Below are 27,719 nucleotides of genomic sequence, written 5' to 3' on the forward strand. Positions count from 1 at the left end.
AAAGTCCAAAGGGTCTTTCTTGCACCGAAGGACACAGCCTTGACTCAAGGCCTATGGCTTTTCCCTGAATTCAGCCCTTGCTGACCCTGAGGCTAAGTGCATTCTGCAAGAAACCATTTACTTGAAGATATGTAGTGGCTTACTTCAATCACTCACTTTCATTTTATTTCCTTAGCTTCCTAGGTGTCTCCATTCTTGAATTCAAATAGACTGAACTGTCCCTTTTTAACCTTGCCAGAAACTCTTTCTCAAGCACACTGTGGTTTTTATGGTTTCACTAAATATTTGCAAGAAGTAGTAGCAGGTAGAGCATCTTGCAAAGTGTATGGATTCCTTCCTCTAGTTGACTCTGAATTTCCTGGCAGGTGTCCTCTTCATGGTTTAGAGTTCCATAACCATCTAAAATCCCCATTCCTTATATGGAGTCCTCTTTGCTTTACACAATACTAGGATTTGTAGTGAAGTTTGTGCACTGCAATTGACTACCCCTAGAGATGAACTTGCAGCCAGAAAGATTTTTCAAATGTCCACATTCCCCACCCATCTCCAGGAAATTCTAGTGAATAAACTTTTCTCAATCTCTTTATAAAATCAGTAACCATCATAGAAAGGCCAGAGAGTTTGCAAATATTTTGAATAGATCTTATGTAGTGTAGATATCAAATAATAAAGAAACAATGAAATAGAGACCCACAATGTGGTGTGACTTAAAAATTTAATGGAATTTTTGATTTATGTCAAAATACATTGCATGTCAAAAGACCAGTTTCTGGATTGTGTTACTTTTATCATGATGAAAAATACCACTAAATGTGTCACTGAAAATTAAGTAACGAAATGATTTGACATATGAAAGAAAATTTTAAAACAGTAGTTTTTCTTCCAGCTGTCACAACTCATTTAGATACCAATTGTCTGCAGTTGCAAATCTCTGAATCCAAATGTCAGCAAATGGCTGCCTATGGTGGGGAAGATGTCTCTAAGGTGAATATGAATATTAATTGCCAGAGCTGTATCAAGAAAGAGATCTATGATTGGCTTATTCTTTTATTAGATCAAAAATATGCACAAACATTGGAAAATCTGGCAGAAATAAAGACCCAAATCTGAAGCACCCTCAAGAACATTTTAAGTGTGATACTCCTCTGAAAACATTTTTCCCTTGTCCACGTATTGCATCCCATATGCTCCATCACTTCTAGAGACACTGCCAATATATCTGGAAGAAGAAGGAAAAGATAGGAGAGGAATACGTACTTTTTCAGATTGCCCTGCCTGTCAGTATGTCATGGTCATCTTATCTTACACACAAGCTATTATATGTTTAAAAAATGTCACTTTTTTGGACATAGTTTTATAGAAGAAAACTACTGAAGTGTTTGAGAATGGTCCTGACAAATCTTAACAACATCTTTTGTAACTGTTATGGGCTACAGAGATACCCAAAGGATAGATCTTTGAGATAGAGGTACTTGGCTTTCTTGTGATAAAAAATACTGCAGAATGATATGTTAAATAAAGATAGAGAGAATATTATATATTTAAAAATAAATATTACCTTATACACTTTCTAAAAATAATAAAATAGGGAAAATATGATATTGTAGAAACAGGTTAAAGTAGTTTTAGAAGATTTTATATTTTATGATATAAAGTAATTGAATACTTAGACAAAAAGTTTGTTCTTATTTTCAAGTATAGAAAAGCATTTTTGAGATAATCAGATTCATTTTTTTATTGTAAAATGAATGATTAAAGCAAACTACAACAAGGTTGGATGTTCCTAGTATTTGTTTAAGTCTATGATCAGAAGATTACAATTCCAATTATTTCACATTGGAATATTCCTTTTTCAGAAACAAACATTTCACAAATCCATGCTATATATAATATTCTTAAATATTAACATTTCCTCCAAAACTTCTCTGATTAGCACTGGAAAGCAGTACATTTTATTAGTTGCTAATAGTTTACCCCCCCCCCCCCCGCAAAAACAAACAAAAAAAAACCCAAAAATCTGTCTCCATAGAGAGCTCTATTGTTCTGTCTCTTCCTCCTTTTTTCTGTGTAGCACCCACGGGGTTTACACCAGACCTACTCTCCAAAACTCTCTAATTTTTGTCCAATTCTCTCTTCCTTGAAATAAAGGGTAATTGGAGATTTGCATCTATTGAAAGGACTTTTGGGATACTGTTGTAGTGGGCTGAAAGATGACCCCCACAATTACCAAATTCTAGTCCCTGGATTTTATATGGTAACATATGCTTCTGCAGATGTGATTAAATGAAGAATTTTGAGATGAGATCATCATGGATTATCTGGGTAGCACACCAGAATATTTACTGCGTCCATAAATACAGAAGCTTTTAAGTAAAGTACTAGTAAATAGAATTAATTGGTTTACAACAAAAATAATTATACATGAGCAAAATATTTTCGCTGGAATTCACAAATTATTTTATTTCAAATGAGAAAAAAAAGTTAAGAAATCAACAACAGTTTAAAAAAACATGAATAGATAACTCAGGGGAAAAAAGAAGTTAAAAAAGGAAAGAAATAATCACTATAATTACACTTCAAGGAAATACAGACTAAAACAACATCTCAGTTTTTCAAGCAGGTTTGCTACAATTTTTGTTTTTTAGTAGCAAAAACTCAGCAACAGCAAGTATGTCATGAGATAGACCCTCTCATACTCTACTTAGGGGAATATCATTTAGAGCAACATATTTAGAAAGTTATTTGGCAATAATTCTTAAGAGAAATAAAATATTTATACACTTTGACCTAATAATTCTACTTCTGAGAATCTTTCCTAAGAGAATAATTTAAAATGCAGATGTTTTTTGCTCAAAGATATTCATCACAACATTTTTTGAATATTAGAACTTTGGAAATAACTTTATGTGTTTCAAAACAGGAAAATAGGTATGGTATGTTACATTTATCTGCAGACTGATTGATTAATTAGTTGTTGGGTTTGGTATATGAATTAAAATATGCATTTGTTAGAACAAAAAGAATAGCAGAGTTAATGATATGGACATTAGTAAAAGAGGAATTAATATATCAGAAAGGGAACACAAATATAGTGTAGGGCTTAACAATGAGTATAAATCACTAAATATACTTTGCAGGTTCAATTAAGGCACCCAAATATGTCTACGGCCTAATCCTTAGAACCTATGGCAAAAGGGATTTTGCAGATGTGATTAAATCAAGGATCTTGAGATGGAGAGATTATCTTGGATTATGCAGTTTGACCAATCTATTCACAAAGTCACTATAGCAGGGGTGAGAAAGTCCAAAAGAATGGGTGATGATAGAAACAATGATTAGAAAGATGTGCTTTGAAGATGGAGGAAGGGTCAGGCACAAATCAAGGAAAACAGACAGCCACTAGAAGCTGAAAAAGACAAGGAAACAGATTCCCCTCTCAGAACTTCCAAAAAGAACCAACCTTGCTGACATCCTGACTTTAGCCTGATCTTTTTACCTCTGTACCCCAGAAATGTAAGATAATCAATCTTTGTTGTTTTAACCCACCAAGTGTATAGTAATGTGTCATAGCAACAGTGCAAAACTAACACCACATAGATACAGGCATGTCAGTAACATCTTTAGTATGAAGATGTCTACTCATTAGAAAATTTTTTTTGTACTTGAGTATGGTTGACACACATTAGTTTCAGATATATAGCTTAGTGATTCAACTTCTTACATTGTGAGGTGCTCACCACAGTGCAGCTACCATCTGTCACCATACAGCACTGTTACAATTGGCTGTATTCCCTATGCTGTGCCTGGTATTCCGTGACTTCTTCATTCTACCACTGGAAGCCTGTATCTCCCACTCCCCTTCACTCATTTTGCCTATCCTCCACCTCCTCCCCACTGACAACCATCTGTATTTATAGGTCTGATTCTTTTTGTTTGCTTGTTTATTCATTCATTTTGTTTTATAGATTCCACATATAAGTGACATCATATCACATAGGAATGCCATAGGATCATTAATGTGTGTAAAATTACATTGTGGAAAATTTCACTGGAGAAGAAAATCAATGTTCTGATTACAAAATATGTATGATAATGACATGGAAGGTCAGGGAGCAGGTAGGAAAGGTGACAGGTACTGTGTATAGAAGCCCCCCAGGGAATCTGAGAATGTAACAAGCTAAGTCAGGTAGCATGAAGTGCTCCTTTGAGGCTGTCCAGATTAGGATTGAATAAATAGCTGCTTAAAGTGTATAAATATTTTCATTATTTTGGTGACCTCGTAGTAGCCATGGCAGTCTAAAAAGCCTAAATAGTAAAACACTTCATAAATTGGATTGTTTATAAGCCCATGAAAGATAGGTTTATAAAATGATTATATCAATCATTGTTTTATTTTATTAAATAATTATTTAACATCAAATGAAAAAGCAAGAGACAAAATCGTATGTGCAAATGATCTCAACTAAATTACTGAAGTATAGATGAAAGGCTAATGGAAAGTGTAACAGTATTCTGAGTTATTAGATTTATCAGTGATCTGCTTCACTACTTAATTATACATTAATTTGTTTCCCAAATTATCTAAAATGCATATGTATTTTATAGTTAGAAATTATGAATCAGTAAAACATTTAATTAATAATTTAGTTATATTTGTGCTACAGATTTCTACAAATGTGCTTGCTTTAAAATTAACATCCAGGGGCGCCTGGGTGGCGCAGTCGGTTAAGCATCCGACTTCAGCCAGGTCACGATCTCGCGGTCCGTGAGTTCGAGCCCCGCGTCAGGCTCTGGGCCAATGGCTCGGAGCCTGGAGCCTGTTTCCGATTCTGTGTCTCCCTCTCTCTCTGCCCTCACCCGTTCATGCTCTGTCTCTCTCTGTCCCAAAAATAAATAAAAAACGTTGAAAAAAAATTAAAAAAAAATAAAATAAAATAAAATTAACATCCATATTGAGATAGAAGATTATTGTAGGATTTATTTTATTAAGCAGCTTTTATGAAATCAACTTTATAGCCACAAACAATGGATATTTTAGCGGTCCTTGTCTAAAGAAAGTTGGGGCCTCAGCCATCTGAAAACAAAATATACATCAACATTTTAATAATTAAAATGTAGTAAATTACTATGTGCCACATGCCAGCATCTGCCTATTTCATATGGTAACTTGTTTAACCCTCAGGCCAATCCTATAATTGTTGTAACCTTCATGTAGCAGGTGAGAAAATTGAGGGGCAGAGAGATTAAGTAATTTGTTAAAAGTGTATATAGCTAATTAATGGTAGAGCCAGCATTCAAAAACTGGCATCAGAACCCCAGAGTCATACTTTTGATGCAGGATTCTCACACAGAGAGTTGTGACACGGAAGCTTTTTCCAGGAAGCAACTTTATTTGTGCCAGCAAGGCGCAGTCTTGTTCCTACCCAAAGAACTGAGCCCCCAACGCCACGTGGCATAGTTTTTAAAATATGTTTCTATTTCTTTGTTTCCCATATATGGTAACACACAAACACGCAGTCTGGTTAATTGGTCTCATGTTATAAGTCGTGAGGGCTGTTGTCACTTATGCCTATAGCCAGGTTGCCTTGAATTTTTTTTTTTCTTCTTTCCTCAGGGAGGGGAATACTTTACTTTAGTAAAGTACCTACCATACTTTAAATGCGCTTATTTCTTAACTTTAAAATCATTGCAAGTACAATTTTAGAGTGAAAATTTAGGAGAATGAATTTTATTTTCTTCAATTATGAAATTTTGTGGTATATATTAATTTTTGGTGCTTTGTTTCCATATAAAATGCATACCAAACAAAAGTGGGTCTTGTTTTTGTCAATAATAAATTACATAAATATATATTATATATTATCGCAATATAAACATACACATTATACATTTCTTGGATCTGCTTTTCCCCATTGATCCTCATTTCACAGCAATGTCATAAAATATTCTGCATGCATACCTCTAAACTCCATCTGTTTTGTTGGAGAACTATATTTGCATAGGAGTGTGGCTCTGGGTAGAACGTACCCATGCTGGGCAAATCAGTTTCTCAGCCCAAGAAATAGGGAATTGGATTCAGTATATATGAGAATTTAAAGTCTAAGAACACATTGGGCCCTTTGGGGCTATCGTATCATACTTGGGAAAACAGATACCATCAATCTGCTGACAGAGAAAAAATCAGGTGAAAAGAACTGGCACACAAAGGCTTTTGGGAAGCAAATGGGATACACATTTCATATTCTCAGCAACCCCCTCCCTCTTCTAAGCTGGCCTCTGCTTTGTGCTCCAGACTCTCAGGAAAGTGGCTTGGAATCCTTAGGAGAAATACTGCTCTTTCAAACTGTGTGGGGTTTCTGTTGCTTGCATCTAAATGATCCCAGAATGAAACCATTATATTTTGAAGAGGAAATGTTTATTTTCAAGAACTATGAAAAGAATCTTAAAATAATTCCCTCTTGCCAACAATCTCAAGAAATTCAGCATTTTGTTTTAAATTGCTTTAACAAAAAATTAAGTAATATACCTAAAGATAACTTGGGGGTTGTCCATTGGTTAGTTCTCATTAAGGGAAGTCACAGGCATAAGTTTTGTTTTTAATGCATTTTGATATGTATAAAGCAGATAAAGAATGGTATTCACACCCAGTTTTTTTTGGGGGGGGGTTGGATGTAGAAGTGCTAGACTGATACTATTTTTGAGTGTAATAGATGGTTTAATGTCATAAGGGAAATTCAATCTGATACAAAAATAGAATATTTTTAGACTAAGTTTATTTTTAAAAGTAATTCTAATACATTTTTATTGCACTCTGTGTAAACCTCATTATACAGGTATAACATTTAGGAATTAAAATTAAAAGGATTTATTTGCTTTATAATGCCCTCTAGGTTTTTTTTCATATCAGAAAATTACATTCATATAGAAAATTAGGGAAATATTAGAAATGAAATGAAAGTCATATATATCCCTTTCACATAAAGATAAACATTTTAAATTATTTAATGTATTTTCAATCAGCCTTTGTTTCTATATGAATCTGTAATCTCTTTAGTAAATATTGGTGGTATAGAGATAGTTTTAATCATGCTTTTTTCACTTAATATACTTATGAATGTTTCTTGTATTATTATTATTTTTCCAAACCACATATATTATTAAAAGTTCTTAAGATTCAACTCTACAAATACTTCTAGTTTGGGACTTTTATCTGTTTAAAGCTGCAATAAACATCATTATACATGAAAAACCATCAACATAAGATACTTTGCTTTTAATGGCTTCCACAGTGGTGTTTGTTGTTGTTGTTGTTGTTGTTGTTTGTTTTGTTTTTGTAAGATTTGTTTTGCCAAAAATTGGGAATGTGTATATCAGAATCCTTTGTCTTATATCATCTAACCCTAGGAATAATTTATGTCTATTTTACACCACCATTATGTTTAATATTTTCTTGAAAATCATGCCATATTGCACATTTGCAGGATTTGGCAATGGTTTCTACTTATTTTTATAATTTAAAATATGTTTATGCCCTTACCAATAAGTGTCAAATGCTGTCATATGCTACAATTTTGAGGTATGCTTCAAGATCATACTGAATAGATGCTCCAATGTTTGCGAAGTAAAAAGGTTAACCATGAACCTTTTGTTGGGGCACCTGGGTGGCTCAGTCAGTTGAGTGTCTGACTTCAGCACAGGTCATGATCTCATGGTTTGTGAGTTCGAACCACGCGTTGGGCTCTGTGCTGACAGCTCAGAGCCTGGAGCCTGCTTTGGATTCTGTGTCTCCCTTTCTCTCTGCCCCTCCCCTACTTATGCTCTGTCTCTCTCTCTCTCAAAATAAATAGACATTAAAAAATTTTTAAAAATGAATCTTTCATTAATATGAGCTTACTTAAAAATAGGTTAAAGCATATGGCAAAGCACTATACATCTAATCCAGCCAGTTATATTTTATACATGAAACACTGAGGCTGTATACAAAACAACCTATTACACATGGAAAATTAAATTGATATTAGATTCCTAGTGCCTGAATATGCCTTATTGTTTCTTGGAAAAATGATTCAATTAAATTTATTCTACTGTGTACTTACAAATTGAGTATCCTGAATTTAATTGTCATTTAGGTTAGCTTTAACAGCCTTATCAGATGTCAAAGGAAAGTTACATGAGCAAAACTGGATAGGATCTGAGAAATTCCTTATGTATCTTTATATTTTAAATAATTTAAGTAGTATTTGATGATGATAGACAATGTATAGGACATTTAATGTTGCGAGTGGATTAATTAAGCAATATCACTGCTGAGTACTATGATCAGGAAAGTACTTTTTAATTTTTTTTGTTTGTTTACTTATTTTGAAAGAGAAAGCACAAGTCGGGGAGGGGCGGTGAGAGACAGAGAATATCAAGCAGGCTCTGAGCATGAATCCCTCTGTGGGACTCAAAACCACAAACCGTGAGCTCAAGATCTGAGCTGAAGTCAGACGCTTAACCAACTGAGTCTCCCAGACGCCCTGATTAGAAAAGCATTTGATGGCATTATTTGTTGAAAGGAATAAGGTATTCCCAAGTACTAAGGTGCATTTGCTTTTCAGCCTGGAACTCAAAGTGAAAGTGAATATTCTACCAAAAGAAGATTTTAAAATGATTTACCATAATATCAGGCATGCTAAATTATTGGCTACCAGGTGCTCAGTGTAGAGAAAGACTGAGCTCTAGCATCACAGATTCTTTCCTAATAAGAAATCAAGCAAGTACCTAGCAGTTATTGGGAGACTGGAAAGAAGTAAAGCTTCCTATGAACTTCAATTCATAAAGATACACCATTTAAAATAAATTGTGGAGGGGCACCCAGCTCATCTCATGGCTCGTGAGTTCAAGCCCCACGTCAGGTTCTGTGCTGACAGCTCAGAGACTGGAGTCTGCTTCGGAATCTGTGTCTTCCCCTCTCTCTGCCCCTTCCCAGCTCATGCTCTGCCTCTCCCTCTCTCAAAAAGAAATAAATATTAAAAAATTTTAAAATAAGTTGTAGGCGACAGACTACAAGGTTAGCATCTGGGCTCGGAAAAGAATGATATCTAATTGCAAAACAGAAGGTGCCCAATATTGGTGATACACTGAAAATGACCACTAAACTAAAGCAAAGAAAAGTGACTGATTCCAAATGGAACCAGCGTAGAGAACTCTGATAGGCTCTAATTAAGAACTATCATCCAGTTATCAGTGAAGAAGAATAGACATTTATATCAGAATGCCATTAAAGAATATTTAGACTGATTTATAGATGCAGAGCTTTGTAAATATTCGTATACAGAATTATGTGTGTCTATTACACACACACACACACACACACACACACACACACATCTCCGTAATTCCCTTTATTAAAAAAAAGAAGAAAAAAAGAAAAGTGAGAGGTGCCTTGGTGGCTCAGCAGTTAAGCATCTGACAGCATCTGACTTGATTTTGGCTCAGGTCATGATCTTACAGTTGGTTGGATGGATCCCCTTGTTGGGATCACTGTTTCTGGTCATGTATCTGCCATCTCCCTTCTCTCAGGAGTAGCACCCCCTTCATTTTCAGGGCTTTTCTCTAGTTCATTGCATGCCATCAGTGCCCTGTTATCTTCTAGCATGGGGAATGACTGACCAAAGCTTTGGCAATAGGTACCTCTGTTGTGGGATGTCAACTCTTGATTGGAGAGACAGAAGCATTTTCAAAGAGTTGGGGCACCTTATTTCTAACCAAATCAGTTCAAGATCTGACTTTCAATAGAATCAGCATAAAAATGTTAAGGATTTACTGTCAAAATTAATAGACTTTGTATCACTCTAATGCTAAGCAGGTACTCAATGCTTGACCATTAATTAGATAGCCTTCAGGAAAATGAACTGTTCACAGAAGGAAATAGTAACAACACAGAAAAATGGAGAAATAATTAACAAGTCCCAAGTTTCAGGGCATTTAAAATGTTAAATGTTACCTGCCAATTGACATTTTAGTTCAAGAACACTGGAAAAACCATTATGCAAACAGATGTTCTGAGGTGGTAACTTTGAAAAAAGGTATTAGGTAAGAAGAGGAAGTTTTTCTCAGGCTCAAGTTACTTGTTAATATTAATGGAAAATTTCAAATAATCTTAGGACTACTCTTACAGTTTCAAGCACTCCCATTCTCTTATAAGAAGAATTTTCCATGTATGTATTATGTTAGTTTATTTGTGGTTCTTTTAATATTTTGAAAAAAATTTTCTGCCTATTCATGTTCAGAAATTGTTATGTCCAATTCTCTACAAAAGGGTACCTAAAAGAGTACTTATAGAGTACTTGTTTGGAGTTTTGGTGGATATCAGAGGTGTGTGGAACGAGGGGGATTCCTCTGTCTAGGCAGGAGTTTTACTCACACTGCTTCTCTGTCATGTGATCTAGAAATCCAAAAGTGTTCGACCTCTGAAATATCAAATTCAAAATTAGTCTTGCAGACTCCAGCCTTGTAACATGACAACTCACTCATTTGGTTAATTCCAGCCATACTTTTTCAACCTCATCATAACCTTCAACATCTGAATTTTCCTACATCAGCATTCATTCAGTAATAAATATCTATCAAATGCCTACTACTCTGTACTATACCTGCTTCCAGACACTAGGAATAAGTGCTAAACAAAACATGCAGACTATTTCCTCAAGGACATATTTTAGAGAGGGAAGCAAATAAAAAATAAATATGTATTATAATTTTGGGTAGAAATGAGAAATATAGAACTTCTAGCAGAATAATGGTATATAGAAAGTGATGGGGTATGTTTGGTTCTTTTAAATAGAGTGTAATAATTAGCTTTTGCCACCATATTGTTGCAAAACAAAATAACTTCAAAAATTCAGTGGCTTATAACACAATATCTGCCTGCTGGATGGAGTTAGGTGTTCTAGGTTGGGCCTGGCTAGACTTGGTTCCATGCTTCAGATGGGGTCCAGTTTTTCAATCTCCTTAAATCGGCAGCTACCCATGCATGTACTTTTCACTGCAGAAGGTAGGAATGCAAGAGAAAGACTAATTGGGCAATCACATTCTGAGCCTTTGTTTTTGCCAAGTCTGCTACTATCCTCTTGGCCAAAGTTGGCTGCATGGCCAGACCCAAAATCAAGGGGCAGAAAAATACTGTCTGCTCAGCATAAGGCCATGCCTTGTAGCTGTATGAAAGTGAAGAATGTGGCAAAGTGTAGCAAAGTGAAAAGTTGAAACCAAATATTCTCCACTTTATATGAATGGGAAAATTACTCTGAAATTCCATTTAAGGCCTGAATTAGGTGAATGAACAAGTAATGTGAATAACTGAGAGTAGAACATGCCAGGCAGTAGGAACAGCAAATAGAAAAGTTTAGAAGTAAGGACAAGTTAAAGAGACAGCAGTTTGGTGTGATAGAAGTGGAGTAAGTGATTGACATGGAAGAGTAGTAGGAGATAAAGTTAATGGGAACCCAATGTTAAAATCATTGCAAACCTTGAAGACCATGAAAATAAATTTGTTGTTTTTAAAGGAAATTCTTTTTTTTATCACTTTTTTTAAAAGTTTATTTATTTATTTTGAGAGAGACAGGGAGAGCACTAGTGGGGGAGGAGCAGAAAGGGAGGAGGGCAGAGGATCTGAAACCAGCTTTCTGCTGACAGAAGAGAGCTGGACGTAGGGCTGGAACTCACAAACCATGAGATAATGACCTGAGCTGAAGTCAGCCGTTTAACTGACTGAGACACTCCAAATGAGGGTTTTAATTCTATGTTCATTGGAATTCCTTCTGGGAAATTCTGAGCAGGAAATGGTTGTGATCAAATTTCTGTTACTAAAAGACCCCACATATAGCTCGGTAGAAATTGACTCTATGAGGGCAAAAATGGAAAGAGAAAAATTAGTGAGGGATTTTTGTAGAAATACGAGCGTGAACAGGTAATGACTCATATTAGGGTGTTAACAATAGGGATGATAGGAAGTAGAATTCTTGATATATATTTCTGGAAAGACCAATATTATATAACAATGGTTTGGGTATGAGATGTGAAAGAAAGAGAAAATTCAAAAATGACTGCTGAGTATTTAGTTTGAGCAATGTAGTAATTGATGTGCCGTTTATTAAGTGAGAAAAACCCAAGGAGGAATGGGTTTGGTGAAAGAATTGAGAGTTTGCTTTACATAGCTTAAGTTTGAGGTGCTTTTTGGGCATCTAAAATTTTAAGTGTAAGGAGAGTAAGGACAAAAGAAATTGGTGTTAAAGACACAAATCTGGGCACTGTCAGAAAATAGGTGGTATTTAAAGCCTTAAGACTTGGTGAGATCACTTAAGGAATAGGAAAGAAGTTCAATGATTCAGCTCTGGGTGCTTCTAATATTTTCATTCAGAAAGAAGTGATGGAACAGGAAAGTGATACTAACAAGTGTCTGGTAAGGCAGAAGCAAATGCAAAGGTGTGTGGCATTCTGGAACCCAAGGGGAAAAAAGGAATTTCAAGAAGGAGAGAGTGATGAACATGTGTCAGATGTTGCTTGAGGGATCTAGGAAGACGAGGACTGAGAATTATTCACTGATACTGAGCAAGATGGAAATCATGAATCCTTTTCACAGGAGAAATTTCTATGGAATGGTGGGGATGAAACCTTATTTGAATGTATGAAAAAGAAGGAATCAGAAATAAGCTAAATCAGAATATCCAGTTCCTTGGAATTCTGCCAGCCTGTTAACTCCCAGCTACTTTAACATTTACTTTATTCCTTTATTTCCTGTCTATTCTAGATCATATGATCAGAGTTTTCAATCAATTGTAATTGCCTTGCTATCTTGCTATTTCACTTGAATACCCAACAAAACCCCAAATCTTGACCAATACAACCACCTCCTCTTTATTTTTACATTCAGGCAATTGAGTTCTGCTGAAGGAAATCACAAACTCACATAGACTGATGCCTTGAAAAATTCATATCATCAATACCATCTGTCATTTTCCCTATGTTCTCCTAGTTATTTGTCTCTCTTCTATTCTGCACATCTACAATTTACTTGGTCTACATATATTCTTTCCATTTATAATCTCCCATGAGAAAGAAGTGTCTCTTCTTATAATTTATCTATCCCATTCTTATGTAGCCTCCCACCTCCTCAGTCATCTTGATCCATCAATTATCTCTTTTCCTGTGTCTTCAAAATTACTCCCCTCACTGGCTCTGCTCCATCAGCATTTAAATATTCTCAATTACTTTCCATCATAAATACAATGTTTTCCATCTCTCTTTCTGCTCCCATATTTCACTCACCTTGCAACAGTGGCCAAATTTCTTAAAAGGATTGTCTCCCCTTATTATGGTCATATTCCCTCCCCCTTTCCTATCCTATTCCTATCATCTGGAATCCTCTCTCATCTCCCCACTAGGTTAACACTTTCTTGTGATCATCACCAGTAACTTTACTTAAATATCAGGTCCTTTGGAAATCTAATTTAATTTTATTTTTTTCCCTAGCACATGACAATGTTTAATAGCCTTCTTGAAATATTCTTCTTAGTTGACTTCTGTGATGTCACACTTATTTGTTTTCTTCTTTTCTTTCTGGGTGCTCTAAATAAACGTCATAGCTGACTCTCTTCCCTTTTTTTATGTTACATATTGGTTACTCATAGTTAACTCACAGGGTTCCAATGACGTTGTATTCTTTTTCTCCCTTTGTGTTCTATTCCTATATGACCTCATTCACTCCCGACACTTTAATTATCATCTATATTCTGATAACTCACAAATGTATCTTCCCAAACCTGTATATCCAACAATCTCCTGGATATCTCCACTGGTCTGTTCCTCTGACAATTTAAGCTCAACAAGAACATCATCTTCACTCTCCTCTAAGAAATCTGACTCTCTTCTAAGATCCTCTAAGTCAATGATTGGAGCCATCATGCATCTAAATGCCTAATAAAGAAAATTGGATAAAATTACTCCCTTTCTTCACTCTCTCATCTAATCAACCAAGTCCTATTGATTCTATAGAACCTTTACATTTTTTATTCATTCAATACCATCCATCCTGTGTGAATTTACCCAGTTCAAGAAAGCTATCACCTCTCTTCTGGATTTCTTCAACAGCTCTCTAAACTCAGTTCCCTGCTACAGCCTCAGCCTTCCCATTTATCTATCATGCAAATATAATGCTCTCATTAGCTGTTTTACACTTTTCAACGTCTTTGACTTTTTTTGTCTTGGTAGATTTCAAATCTCTTTGGAATTGCTACATACTATGTAGTTTTTGGAGCACTCTTCCCCATTCATCTTTTATTCTTACAGAATCTAACTATATCCTACTTATTTTAAGGTTTCAGCTAAGATATCATTAGTTCCTGGGTATTTCTCATCTTTCAAATTCTGATTTACTCTCTTTATAGCACTTATCATATTGAACTATATAATGCATACATGACCAGTTTCTTTAGCATGTATGTAGACATAAAGTTATATTCACATTGATACATGTTTCTTGTTTTTGCCCAACACTTGTACCTCTCTGACCCATCCTCCTGTCAAAATTTCAGAAAACCCTTGAAATGAGTTAGAGCATCAGTCAGTACATATTTTTGTAAAGGCCACTGTGAGGCCAGGCAATCCTTGAGGTTCCAGGAATGGAGAAGTCAAGAAAATGGAATGCCCAGAGAATTATGAGATAGTCAATAAACATGAAAACATACACATAATTTCAGGTATAGGTAAATGCTCAAAGTGGTCAAACAAGAAAATCTGGCAGACTAACTGGAGTCCAGAGAGAGAAGAGAAGAGGGTGTCATTTTACTTTAGAGAATACTGAATTCATGCCTGAATGGTGAGGAGAAGGCAGCAATACAATGATTTGGAGAAAGAGAACTCCAAGCCAAAAGAACATACTGGTATCTTGGCATAAAAATAAGTTTGGCATATTTGAAGACAGAAATGAGGCTCTCATAAGAGCAGCATTAGTCAGAGGGATGAAAAAGAGCAGTTCAGAGAGTTATTCAGGGCCATGTCATGCAGGGCCTCATAGGCATGGAAGGAGTTTGGATTTTATTCTGGTTGCAGTGGGAAATCATTAAGGGTTTGAGCTGGACAATGATATAGCTTCATCATTTGTTCATGAGTTTTTGTGAAGTGAAAGGACTCGCATGTTCTCACAAACTAACCTCTTCCATTTAGTCAACAGGTAGATAAGGCTTTAGGTCTTTTAGAGCCTTCAGTAAAATGGCTAAAGGACAAACTTGCAAATTAAATTAAATTAAATTAAAGCTTGCAAATTTTTTATTGCTTCTCAAAAATGGGCTCTGTTGTATCATTATGTTAATAGATTTTCTCTTCTTTTTTATTTAAATGTTTTATTTATTTATTTTTTGAGAGGGAGGGAGGGAGGGAGGGAGGGAGAGAGAGAGAGAGAGAGAAAATGAACAAGTGGGGGAGGGGCCGAGAGAAAGGGAGACACAGAATCTGAAGCAGGCTCCAGGCTCTGAGCTGTCAGAACAGAACCTAATGTGGGGCTTGAACGCCCAAACCAGGGGATCATGACCTGAGCCAAAGTTGGGAGCTTAACTGACTGAGCCACCCAGACGCCCCTCATTATGTTAATAGACTTTCTGCCTTCTGGGAGTGAACAAGGACTGATGGCACAGAGAAGCTCACTCTCTTTCTCCAGTGTTCATCTGGTGCTGCTTCACATGCCATAATGTCTTTGAAGCTGGAACTGTGACTTGTTTACCATTGTATCCACAGACCTGGTACAGCACCTGGATAAGACTCAATTACTGTTTGTAATTGTTATTGATGTATGGAGGCAGAAGGGAGAATTTTTAATTCTCTCCATGATGGTTGTTCCTCGTGGAGTCTCCATGTATGCTTCAGTGGCCATCACCCATTTCCCTGAAAGAATGGTCCATAGCTCACTGCAATCTCCTAACAGTGAATATACATTACCATGTCCCCTTGGAAGATTTGAGCTTTCATTCCTTGAAGCACAACTAGGTGAGGACTCCCCGTTGCTTGCATTTACTTAGATCCCAATGCAGGGTTAAAAAAAAAAAAAACTAATTAAAGTGAACTTGAAGATTGGATTGAAAAGGCATATGTTTTTTTCATTTGCATTTGGAAGTGTGAATGACAAGATCTAGAGTTCTAGGGTAGGATAGTGATTGACAGTAATGAGTAACAATTCAGAAAAGAGAAACATATTGCTAGAGTCACAAAACCTGTAATGCCCCAAACATTTTCCATCTTTGAAAAATTGGCCCTTTTTGTATTATCTTTTTTTGTCAGATGAGTTGTAGCTGCCATTCTCAGCTCAGTTTCTTTTGCATTTGTGCTCATGAAAAAACAAAACTGCAAAGCACAAAAGCTCTACATTTATATGTTCAGATGAAAAGCTGAAATCCCAAACACAGGAAGATATTGACAGCCCTGACAGATCCATCCCTGGCTTTAACAGTCAAAGATGGTTGCATGGAAACACTAACAGTCAAAAATAACTTCTTTTGTTACAAAAAATAATGAGGAGGAGATGAATTGAAAGGCTTTGGGACCCAACCGCGTATCACAAAGATTATTCTCAAGTTTTGGACCTGACATTTTGTCTACTAATTTTCATTCTAAAATTCTCAAAATGAGCCTCAGAGAACTTTGCTTTCCAGGTTGCTAATTTAAGTAGAGAATTGAAAACTGTGACTTTCCCACAATGGCTCTTTAAAACACTTAATTCTATTTTTTTCCTACTGTGATTGATACCCCGGAGTCTTACCTTAACTCCCTCCCCACCTTCCTAGATCAGTGCTGAGAGTTCCAGCTCTGCTTTTCGTGCACTTGCTGGGCTGTGCTTCCGTCATCATCATGGGAGGACACTCCAGCAGCCGAATTCTCATTTGTCTTCAGTGATACCGTGTGTCATAGTTTCATAAAAACACGGTGGGATAGCTAAATACTTAAAGGCATTTTTTAAGATTCAGGAAATAGACTCAGAGTTATGGTTCTGTGAAACCATCAAACTGGCTATTTAGGAAAGACTTTTAAAAAGTGGTTGTTTAATGGAATTTTTCATGTTCTAGTGAGATATATTGGCAGCCTATAGCAAGCCTTATTCCTCAAAAAGTTTGACTTGTTTAAAAAAAATGGACATTGTCACTGTTTAAGAAGGATTGAAATTCAGCAGAACTCATTTCCCCATATCTATAAATAACTGTTTATTGAAATTTACCCTCTCACAAATTCTATTTCCTTCCTACCTACAAAGCTCTGCCTGAAAAGTGCCCATTTCTCATTAATATTCATTGGAATTATTTTGTTCCCTAATTTTTTTTCTGTTTCTTTCTCTATTTCCAAGCGTACTGTTGCACCTTGGGTGAACTAACAGTCATTAATTTTTGAGCCACCTTTGAAATTTCAGCTGTCTTGTGTACTTTCACCAGACTGATTCTCTGACTTTTTTTTTTTTTTTTGGCTCAGACTGAGCTTATTTTAACAGAAGACAAGAATCTAATTGATTATGTTTGGTTAATGAGTTAGTATTTCAGAAGGTAAATAAAACCTGAGGCCATGTAATCCCTACCCAGGCCCTCATCCTTACAAAAAATAACATCAAATTGTTCACGATTTTCTAAGCTCTTTTAACATGCAACATTGTACTGTGGTATAATTTTTCAATTAATCAATATAAATCTGTATTTTTTTCAATATATTTATCAAATATTAAGTTTACTGGGCCCAATCTCACAGGAACCCTACAATAGCATGAATTATGGGAATGAGACAGAATCATTTGACTGGGAGAACTCTGGAAGGTTTTTCTTGGCTGCTTGGCATATCTCATACCATGGGGATCACACTTAATCAAGAAATGACAGGCTTCATGAAGATTTTATGAGATCCCAAATTATATTTATTTCCCTAATATTCTTCCTTCAGTTTTATCCTCCCTCCAAACATAATAATCACTTACAAACATATGATGTGATGGGCATAAGCTCAATGGAAAGAATCAGCGTGTCATCAAGGAACATAACTAGCTGTCACAACCTGACTGCATTTCTGACTATTGTAAATGGGCAGGTGGAGCATAGTTCTGTCCTGAGGAGTATGGCTTCTGGAGCTTGAACTAGGTTTGAACTTGGGCGTTGCCATGGGCCACCTGGATGACTTTGGGAAAATAACCACTTTCCTCTGTGCCAAAGGTTCCTTACTAGTAAAATAAGGGATAATTATAGCACCTATCTCATAGGCTTCCATGTGGATCAAAACAGTGAAGACCCATAGAAGCACTTAGAACAGTGCCGGGTACATATAGATACTATCTTAATATTTGTTATTTGTTATTGATCACTTTGATATGTTGTTCATCATAATTTTTTGCATTAATTTTGATTCTTTAAAATATTGTTACAATATTATTTACTTCTGATTAGTGAGTTCTTTGGCCTTCCCTTACATTTTTTATCCAAGGTGAGTGTCTCATTCATTTTATCCTGGTCCTGGCCTTGTCCATAAATTATTACCATTACTAGCTTTCTTGATGCCCCTGATAAAATTTGAAAAATTGTTACCTTTATTTCTTCATTTCTTTCTTTCTTTCTTTCTTTCTTTCTTTCTTTCTTTCTTTCTTTCTTTCTTCCTTTGTTTCTTTCAAGAGAGCATGTGAACAAGACAGGGGTAGAGGGAGAGGGGAAGAGAGAATCTTAAGTAGGTTCCATGCCCAGCTCAGAGCCCAATGCAGGGCTCCATCTCATGACCACAAGATCATGACCTGAGCAGAAATCAAAGTCAGATGTCTAACTGAATGAACTACCCATTCACCCCTTTCTTTTGTTTTAACCATTGCAATTGTGAAATCTATAGTATATGTAGAAAACATATTTTAAAAATATATATGTTGGTGATTTAACACAAAGCAAATAAATGTTCACGCCACCACAACTCAGATCAAAAAATAGAACATCACCAGCATCTCATACACCATCAGCAATAATTATCCTTTTCTTCTTTCAAAAGGTTGAGTTCTTTCCTAACGTTTGTGGCAATTGTTTCCGTGATTTTTTTTTATTATTGTCCATCTAAGCATGTGTTCTCAAATATTATAATTTCCATGTTCCTGCCTGTAAAATTTATACAAATAGAACGATGCCCATACATTATGTATTCTTTTATGTCTGGCTTTGTTGACTCAACATTAGGCTTGTGAGATTTATTCATGTTGTTTGTTGCACAGAGTTGTAGTTTGTTAAATTTCATTCCTGGATAGTGACCCATTGTAGAAATATACTAAAATTTATCCATTCTACTGTTCATGAGTATTGGGTTTGTTTTCAAATTTTTGCTATTACTAACAATACTACTAGGACTACTCTTGAACAAATCTCTTTGGACACTTATGGTACACGTGCTTGTATTTATTAAGTATGTCCTTCATGGGTCGCCTGGGTGGCGCAGTCGGTTAAGCGTCCGACTTCAGCCAGGTCACGATCTCGCGGTCCGGGAGTTCGAGCCCCGCGTCGGGCTCTGGGCTGATGGCTCAGAGCCTGGAGCCTGTTTCCGATTCTGTGTCTCCCTCTCTCTCTGCCCCTCCCCCGTTCATGCTCTGTCTCTCTCTGTCCCAAAAATAAATAAAAAAAACGTTGAAAAAAAAAGTATGTCCTTCAGACTAGAATTAGTATTAGTGCTGGTTTTACCAAAAATAAAAGTGGTTTTAGTAGTTTTTACCTGTAAACTAACTTGCTAAATCTAATAGTTTATCTGGAGATTATTTTGTATTTTCTATGTACACAGTCATGTCAACTGTGATTGTATGGTTAATGTGATTAATGATGGTTGTATTTCTCTCCTTCAAATTTTCAATTCTTTCAACATTTTATTAACGCCTTACTGCAATAAGACCACCACCTCCAGTACTTTGTTCAATGAAAATGTGTGTGCTTTATTCCCAGTATCACAAGAGAAACTTCCAGCATTTCATGATTAGATGAGTGTTTACTCTAGATTTTGTGTAATGGTCATTTGTCAGATTAAAGAAGATCCTTGATATTATCAACACCCACACAAACATCCAAGAATGAAGGTATTATGCTAAGGGAAATAAGTCAGATTGAGAAAGACAAATACTATATGATCCCACTCATAAGTGGAACCTAAAAAACACAAACACACAAAAGAATTACAAAAGGAAGAATCAGACCTATAAATACAGAGAACAAACTGATGGTTGCTAAAGGGTAGAAGAGTAGGATGTTGGGCAAGATGGGTGAAGGGGAGAGGAAGATACAGGCTTCCAGTTATGGAATAAGTAAATCACAGGAATAAGAGGTGTAGCATAAAGAATGCAGTCAATGATTTTGTAATAAGGATATAACAGGACAGATGGTAGCTACGCTTGTGGTGAACACAGCATAATGTATAAACTTGTCAAATCACTACATTGTACATCTGAAACTAAAGTGTGTTAAATGTACTCAGAGAAAATGTATTATTGTATCAAATAATTTTTCTACATATATTGAGATGGTCACAGAGTTTTTGTCCCTTATTTGGTTAATGTGATGAATTATATTAATGATTTGCTAATGTAAAACCAAATTTATATTTCTGGATCAATCCAAATAGGACAGCATGTTCCATTCTTTTGTATTTCACTGGGATGGTTTGCTATTTTTGCTTTAGGGATTTTTGCATCTATATTTGTGAAGAAAATGGTAGCTTGTAATTTTTCCTTCATGAGATGTTCATATTTGATTTGGCATCAAGGTTGTCATGAATATAAAAAACATGTGTTTGAGTGATAATTCTTCACTTATTCTCTGGAAGATTTTGTGTTAACACTGACATTCATTTATCCTTAAACAGTTGATAGAATTCACCAGAGAAGATACCTAAGCTTAGAGTTTTTTCTTTGAGAAAATTTAAATTCTGGATTCATTTATTTTCTAGACTATTCATATTTTCTATATTTTCTTTGATAGTGTTGATCATTTGTATTTTTCAAAAGATTTATCCATTCACAAAATTTTTCGAACTTATTGTGTAGTAGGTGGAATTGTTGTTCTCAAAAATATATGTTCAAATTCTAACCCCTAGTACCTATGAATATGACCTTATTTGGAAAGAGGGTCTTTGCAGATGAAATCAGGTGAGGGATTTTGAGATGAGGCCATCCTGGAATAACTCAGTGGGCCCTAAATTGAATGACAAATGCCCTTTTAAGGAAAGGAAAAAAAAAAAAACAGTCAGACAAAAGAGAACCAAAGAGGGGCCAGTCACATGAAGATGAAGGCATAGGTTGAAGTCATGATGCTATAAGCCAGGGAACACCACAGATTGCCAGCAGTTACCAGAAACTAGGAGAGATTTGTGGAACAAACTCTTGCTCAGAGCCTTCAGAAAAACCAACCCTGCTTGATTTGGAATTTTGGGCCACCAGACTGGAAACTAATACATTTCTGTTCTTTCAAATCACCTAGTTAGTGCTTTTTGTTATAGCAGCTCTGGGAAACTAATGTAGCCAGGAACTCATTCTTAATATTCTCTTGTGTTTTTAATAATGTCTACAGGATATGCAATTACGTCATTATTTTCTTTCCTGATACTATTTCTCTTTCTTCTTCCCTGCCACCTTTTTTTCTTTTGCTTTTCCTTTTAGTATTTTATAGGTCTTATTAAGGGTTTATTAATTTTATTGTCTTTTTAAAGAACAAACTTTTGGCTCTGCTGCTCTTCTCTACATTTGTTTTCTAGTTTTCTTGTTTGTTTTTGAAGTTAATTTATTTTTGAGAGAGAGAGCACAGGGGGGAGAGGGGCAGACAGAGAGGGGGACAGAGGATCTGAAGCGGGCTTTGCGCTGACAGGAGAGCTCAATGTGGGACTCAAACTCATGAACTGTGAGATCATGACCTGCTCCGAAGTTGGATGCTTAACCGACTGAGCCACCCAGGCACCCCTCATTTTCTACTTTCTTAATTTTCTGAATGCTTTCTACTCTTTCTTTACTTCTATGTTTTCTGTTTCATCCCTTATTCTCTTTCTGACTTGCTTAAAATGGCCATCGAGCTCTCCTTCCTTTTATGTATGCATTTATAGCTGTAAATTTCCTTTTACGCATATTTTTCTTCAGTATCATCAGCTTGAGAAATTTTAATTTTTCCATTGAACTTTCTTCTTTGATCCATGTATTATTTTTATTTCCTAAATTCTGAAAATATAAAGATTTTCTAGAGATAAACCAAGAAAATAAAATATACTAGTGGGGTGCCTGTGTAGTTCAGTTGGTTGAGTGTCTGACTTTTGATTTTGGCTCAGGTCATGATTTCACAGTTCATGAGATCAAGCCCTGCATCAGGCTCCCTGTTCTAAGCACAGGGTTCTCTTCTACTCTCTCTGTCCCTCCTCTGCTCAGTTTCTCTCTCTCAAAATGAATAAACTTAAAAAATAAAATGAAGTATACTCGCATAAATATACACTAGTAAAACAAAACACATATATTTTTGTTCTCTTAAATATTTTGATTTACTTTACAGGTCAGTATGTGAACAATTTAAAAATATTATATATTTTATTTTGAAAAGTGCTTATTCTGCAGTTTTAACTGTACTGTATTATACATGTCTTATTATGGTGGTTGTAGTGTTCAAATCTATCTTTCCGATATTCTTTTGTCCTCTTTTTTAATCAGCTGGTGAGAGGTGTGTGGATTTATCTATTTTCCTCAAGACTTTGTGTACATTTTTGCTTATATAATTCAAATATATATTATTAAGTGCATTCAGATTTGATGTTGTTATCTATTCCTAGTCCTTTATAACTTTTTTTTTCACTATGTAGCGCCTTCTTTATGCAGCAATGCTTTTTACTTTAGCGTTAGTTTTGTCTGGTATTTAATGTTGTCATTCCTGCATTATTTGGTTGATACTACAAAGAATATCTTTTTTAATCTCTTTTTTATTTTTCAGTATTGTTATATTTCCAATGAGTGTTTTATGAACAACACATAGTTGAGTTTGGTATCGTTAACCCAGTCTGACTGTATCTTTTAAATGGATCATTAGTTCTTTTACATTTATTGTAATTACCAATATTTTTTAGCTTTACCATCTTAGTCATTTCTATTTGTCCTTCCTCCTTTGGGTTTTTTTTCTCTTTTTTGACTTCTTTTAGATTGAGTTTTTTTAAAAATTCCCTTTCTTTTTCTATTAGCTTGAATAATATACATCCTTAAGATTCTTTTAGTGGTCTTTAGAAAAAACAAAAGCAATATTCTTCACGTACCAAAGCCTTATCCTAATTGTTATTTTCCCTCTGCTTCTGAATGACTCAAGGATTTTAGAATACTCTACACCATTAAAAAATATAGTTATTTTTTTCTATATTTTAAAGACTTTAAAGCATCATTGTTAATGTTTTGTATGACCAGTATCCACTCAAATATTCTCACATGCTTACCTTTTCTCTTGCTCCTTAATTTTTTTCTGAAGTTTTTTTCATTCTGATTAAACAGTGACTTCTAGATTTTTTTAAAGAAAAAGTTTATTTGTTTATTTTGAAAGAGAGAGAGAGAGAGAGAGAGAGAGAGAAAGAACATGAGATGGAGAAGGGCAGAGAGAGAGGGAGAGAGGGAAAATCCCAAGCAGGCTCCATGCTCCATGTTGAGCTTGCTGCTGGGATACATCTCAGCACTGTGAGATCATGACCTGAGCCAAAATCAAGAGTCAGAAGCTTAACCCACTGAGCCACACAGGCACTCCTAGATTTTTTTTTTAATCACAGGTATTATGCCTCCATATTTTGTACTTCTAAAATGTCCTTATTTTACATCCATTTTTGAAAGATATCTGTAGGTGGGAATAGAATTCTCAATTGTCTTATTTTCTCTAAACCTTTTAAAGATGTCTTCTGGCTTAAATTTTCCTGTATAAAAGTCAGCTCTAAGTCTCAGCTGATGCTTCTTTTTTAGGTAACCTCTTTTGTTTTCTCCTGCTGTATTTAGATTGTTTTTTCTTTTGTCTTTGGTTTTCAGTGGCTTTACTGATGTGCCGGAGGGTGTGGTTTCTTTATATTAATTCTTCATGAAGTTCTTCATGTCTCTCGAAATATGGCTTGACATTCTTTAAATTTGGAAAGTTGTTAATGATCATATCTTAAAATATGACCTACCTTTAGAGGAATCTGACTGTATACCTAATAACATCTTTTCAACTATCTTTGTCTTGTACCCTATCATTTGCATTTTCCAGCCCTTTCTCTGGGCTTTAGTCTGGATATATTTATTTACTTACCTTTGGCTATGACTAATCCTCTATAAACCTATTAAATGAGTTCTTAATTTCAGTTGTTTTGTTTTTCAGTTCTAGGATTCCCATTTTTGGAAGTTTTTATTCTCCTTCCAAACTCTCACACTTGTCTTTTATTTCCTTGAACAAGTAGAATACTTATCTTAAAATTAGTATCTGATATCCCTAATATCAGAGGGTTTTGGAGTCTGTCTATTGCTGTTTCATGTTATCTTCTTTCTTTACTGCCTGAGTATTTTTAAGTATATCTTCTAGCTATATTTGTAAACACCTGGTAGAAATAATCTGTGACCCGGGAAATCATGTATCCTCCAAAGAGGATCATCATCATCATTATCATCATCATCATCACCATCGTCATTTTGGCTAGGTATCACAGGGAAATAGTTTTTCAGAATTATCTTAATACAATTTCTGGATTTAATATTATATGAGACTAAGCTGCAGTCCCTGTGCGGAGTCTCATTTTGGATTCACCCTTTACTCCCAGGTACAGCCTTTCAGGGTCGAGCAAGTGTGTGTGTGTGTGTGGGGGGGGGGTGTGGGTGTGTGTGAGGGACTGTACTCCAAATGTATTCCAAATCTCTGTTCTCCTCATGCATGAAGACTATCCAAAATCCAACTAAGTCTAAACTGCAGTTAACCCTTCTGAAATTGCAAATAACCTCAAAAACAGAGAAACTTAACCTCAGGTTAAGAGAATCTTAACCATAACCTGAGCCTATATCCACACTGGATCACTGCTTACTAATCTTCATTGTTTTATTATTTCTAAAATATAGGCTTTTAAAAACATTTTGTCCAGCTTTTCTTGTTGTCTTTGGTGGGGGAATTGGTACTAATTACCTCATCTGACTTTACCACAAGTGGATTTACTTTTCATGTATAAACCCATTATACCAGATAAAGAAAAATTTCTATGTCATTTAATGCCACTGAAACTGAATCCAATTTCTTGAGGCATGTTTGTTCAACAGAAATATTCTAATTCAATTAGGAAATCCTTTTTACAAATATGAAACCATTCAAAATTACCTAGTCTTAAAGGGTTCAAGCAAATATTGGGAAAGAGGTAAGTCATTTGAAATTTTTTTATCCACATTTTCAGTTCTAGTTCAATATTTATACTGTTACTATTATAACTATATCAAGGGCCTGGCACTATACTAAATACTAGAGATACAACATGACTATGTGAGCGGGATAGGAGGAGCCCCTGCTCTGATGATGCTTCGAGAGAAGTGGGGAAGGCACCTAGGATTAAGTGAGGTAATCTTTGAACAGTGCTTAGCACAGTTCCTGGCATATAACACATGTTTAAACACTGTTTCTGTTAATACACACAATCATTTCCAAACTGCCCTGGGTTCTTAGGCCCCCATAGACCCACATCTCACACTGAGTGCTTTTATGGGAGTAGGCATTGATGTGCAAATAGATTAGGCATTGAGAGCTCTTTATGTAGCCTTGTTTTTGATTGTAGAATTTTATTAATTTTACTGCTTGATTCAAAATGTAGGAAGATATTTTGATAAGTGTGTTGAGGGACACACATTTCTCGTCTGCCTCAGTCTCCACTATGGTTTTGTGGAACACTTACATGGATGTATGACAGAAATAGAAATGAAGAAAACATTGATGTAGGTGCTAAAATTGCCAATAAATGAGGAGGCTTGCTGGCACATAAAAAGATGGCAATGAATAGAAGAAGTATCATAAATGCATGCATTTTGGAAAAGGGAGATTTATCCTGTTGGAAAGATAATGAGAAATAAGAAGGATGCCCCAAGATTTCTTCAGGCCCCGAGGTACAAAGGAAAATACGGTCCCTGCTTGACAGACTGTGTGAGGAATGGGGTCCTCAAGGTATGGCCAATCCTCAGGAAACCACAAAGGTGAAGAAAATACAGAATAAAGGTTGAGGATTTTGCTAAGGAGAAACTATAATTTCAAGATGGTGCTGTGGCATTATTCATGTGTACTTTTCAAGGGAAAGAGAAACAACAAATTAGTCCTTGTTCTTTTCCAAACTGTGTATGATGTCCTGGACCAGAGGTAACCACATTACTTCTTTTTCTTCATGTTAAAGAGATTATTCTCTCTCACAATTATGTAAATGAGTATAGATTATTTAAATATATTATTTAGCTCTAGGTTCAGGATCATAAATAAACAAACAAACAAATATATATATCAGATTAAGAGTAAGAGTATTGTTCATCATCCAGAGATAAACGAAATGACAAGTTTTTTCTTAACATCCTTTGGGGAAGAGGTAAGCATGTTTTTAATTATATGTGAGATAGTTTTATTGGTAGGACAGGACATTGCCTATCTATCTATCAATCATCTATTTATCTATCATCTACCTATTATCTGTCATCTATCTATATCTAACTATGTATCTATCTATTACTATCTATGTATCATCTATCTATCTATCTATCTATCTATCATCTATCTATCTATGTCTGAGATGAAGTATATGTGATTTGTGTGTGTGGGTGTGTGTTTCTACTCATATACACAATCAAGAGGAGATTTTGGTCAGCTTAGTACTCCTTTTCATCATCTTCTGACAATAGCATCTTCCTGCATGGGCAATTGCTCCTCCTTTCCCCTTATCCTGGAGACTCCTGGTAAGGCTGCCAATCATTACATGGGTACTGAGCCACTCAGGCCATATGAGATTGGCTCGGGCCAAAGTGACCTATTCTCCTGGTCACAGAGATTGGCTGGGAGATGTGCATATGATGTAAGTAATAAGGGTCATCATTTATGGTCTATCTCTACAATTTTTATAGACAAACATTGATTTAAAAAAACAGCTCTTTCTCTCTTCTGAGGTCATAATCTTGATTAATCTGAGTGAACGTGGGAATATCTATACCCAGGCTCATAACTTGCCCTTCCAGATGGGAAATATCCTCATAAAGTGGGAAACACTAAAGCAAATATATAGATTTAAATGGAGCTGAAAAATGGAGAAAGTACTGGTGATATTATTCACACCCCACATATTTAAAGGTGTGTATAACCATACACCTTTTTTGGAGATTCAGAATAATAGAAGGGAATTGTAATTTATGATAAGTGGGATTTTTGTTTAGACAACAACAACAACCATCAAGGAACGATGTAAAGAACAGTGGGCTAAGGGTCAGAGTGGCTGGATTCCAGTTCAGCCTCTTCAATTAACAAGAATTGATGTAAATGTGAGCAAGTCAGTCAGCCTTTCTGGCTTCCCAGTTCTCTCCTCTGTAACATGACAAAATGAGTCTTTCACTACTTTAAGATCTTTAAAGCCATAATGCACGTGTCCTAGACACTTCTAAAGTAAGTACACTTTGAATTAAGTGTCCCGCCTACGAATACGTACTTAATAATCTTTTTCTTATAACATTTTAT

The 27,719-nt window shown here is 35.5% G+C and overlaps 1 protein-coding gene across 1 annotated transcript in view; it reads left to right on the forward strand.

Annotated features, from left to right (window-relative positions):
* Window positions 1-27,719, forward strand: part of TRDN (triadin) — a 496,354-nt gene that overhangs the window by 110,310 nt on the left and 358,325 nt on the right.

Source organism: Lynx rufus, unplaced genomic scaffold (genome assembly GCF_022079265.1).
Source record: "Lynx rufus isolate CCGP_SWC_20201006 ecotype Redwood Valley unplaced genomic scaffold, mLynRuf1.p SCAF_6, whole genome shotgun sequence".
Classification (NCBI taxonomy): domain Eukaryota; kingdom Metazoa; phylum Chordata; class Mammalia; order Carnivora; family Felidae; genus Lynx; species Lynx rufus.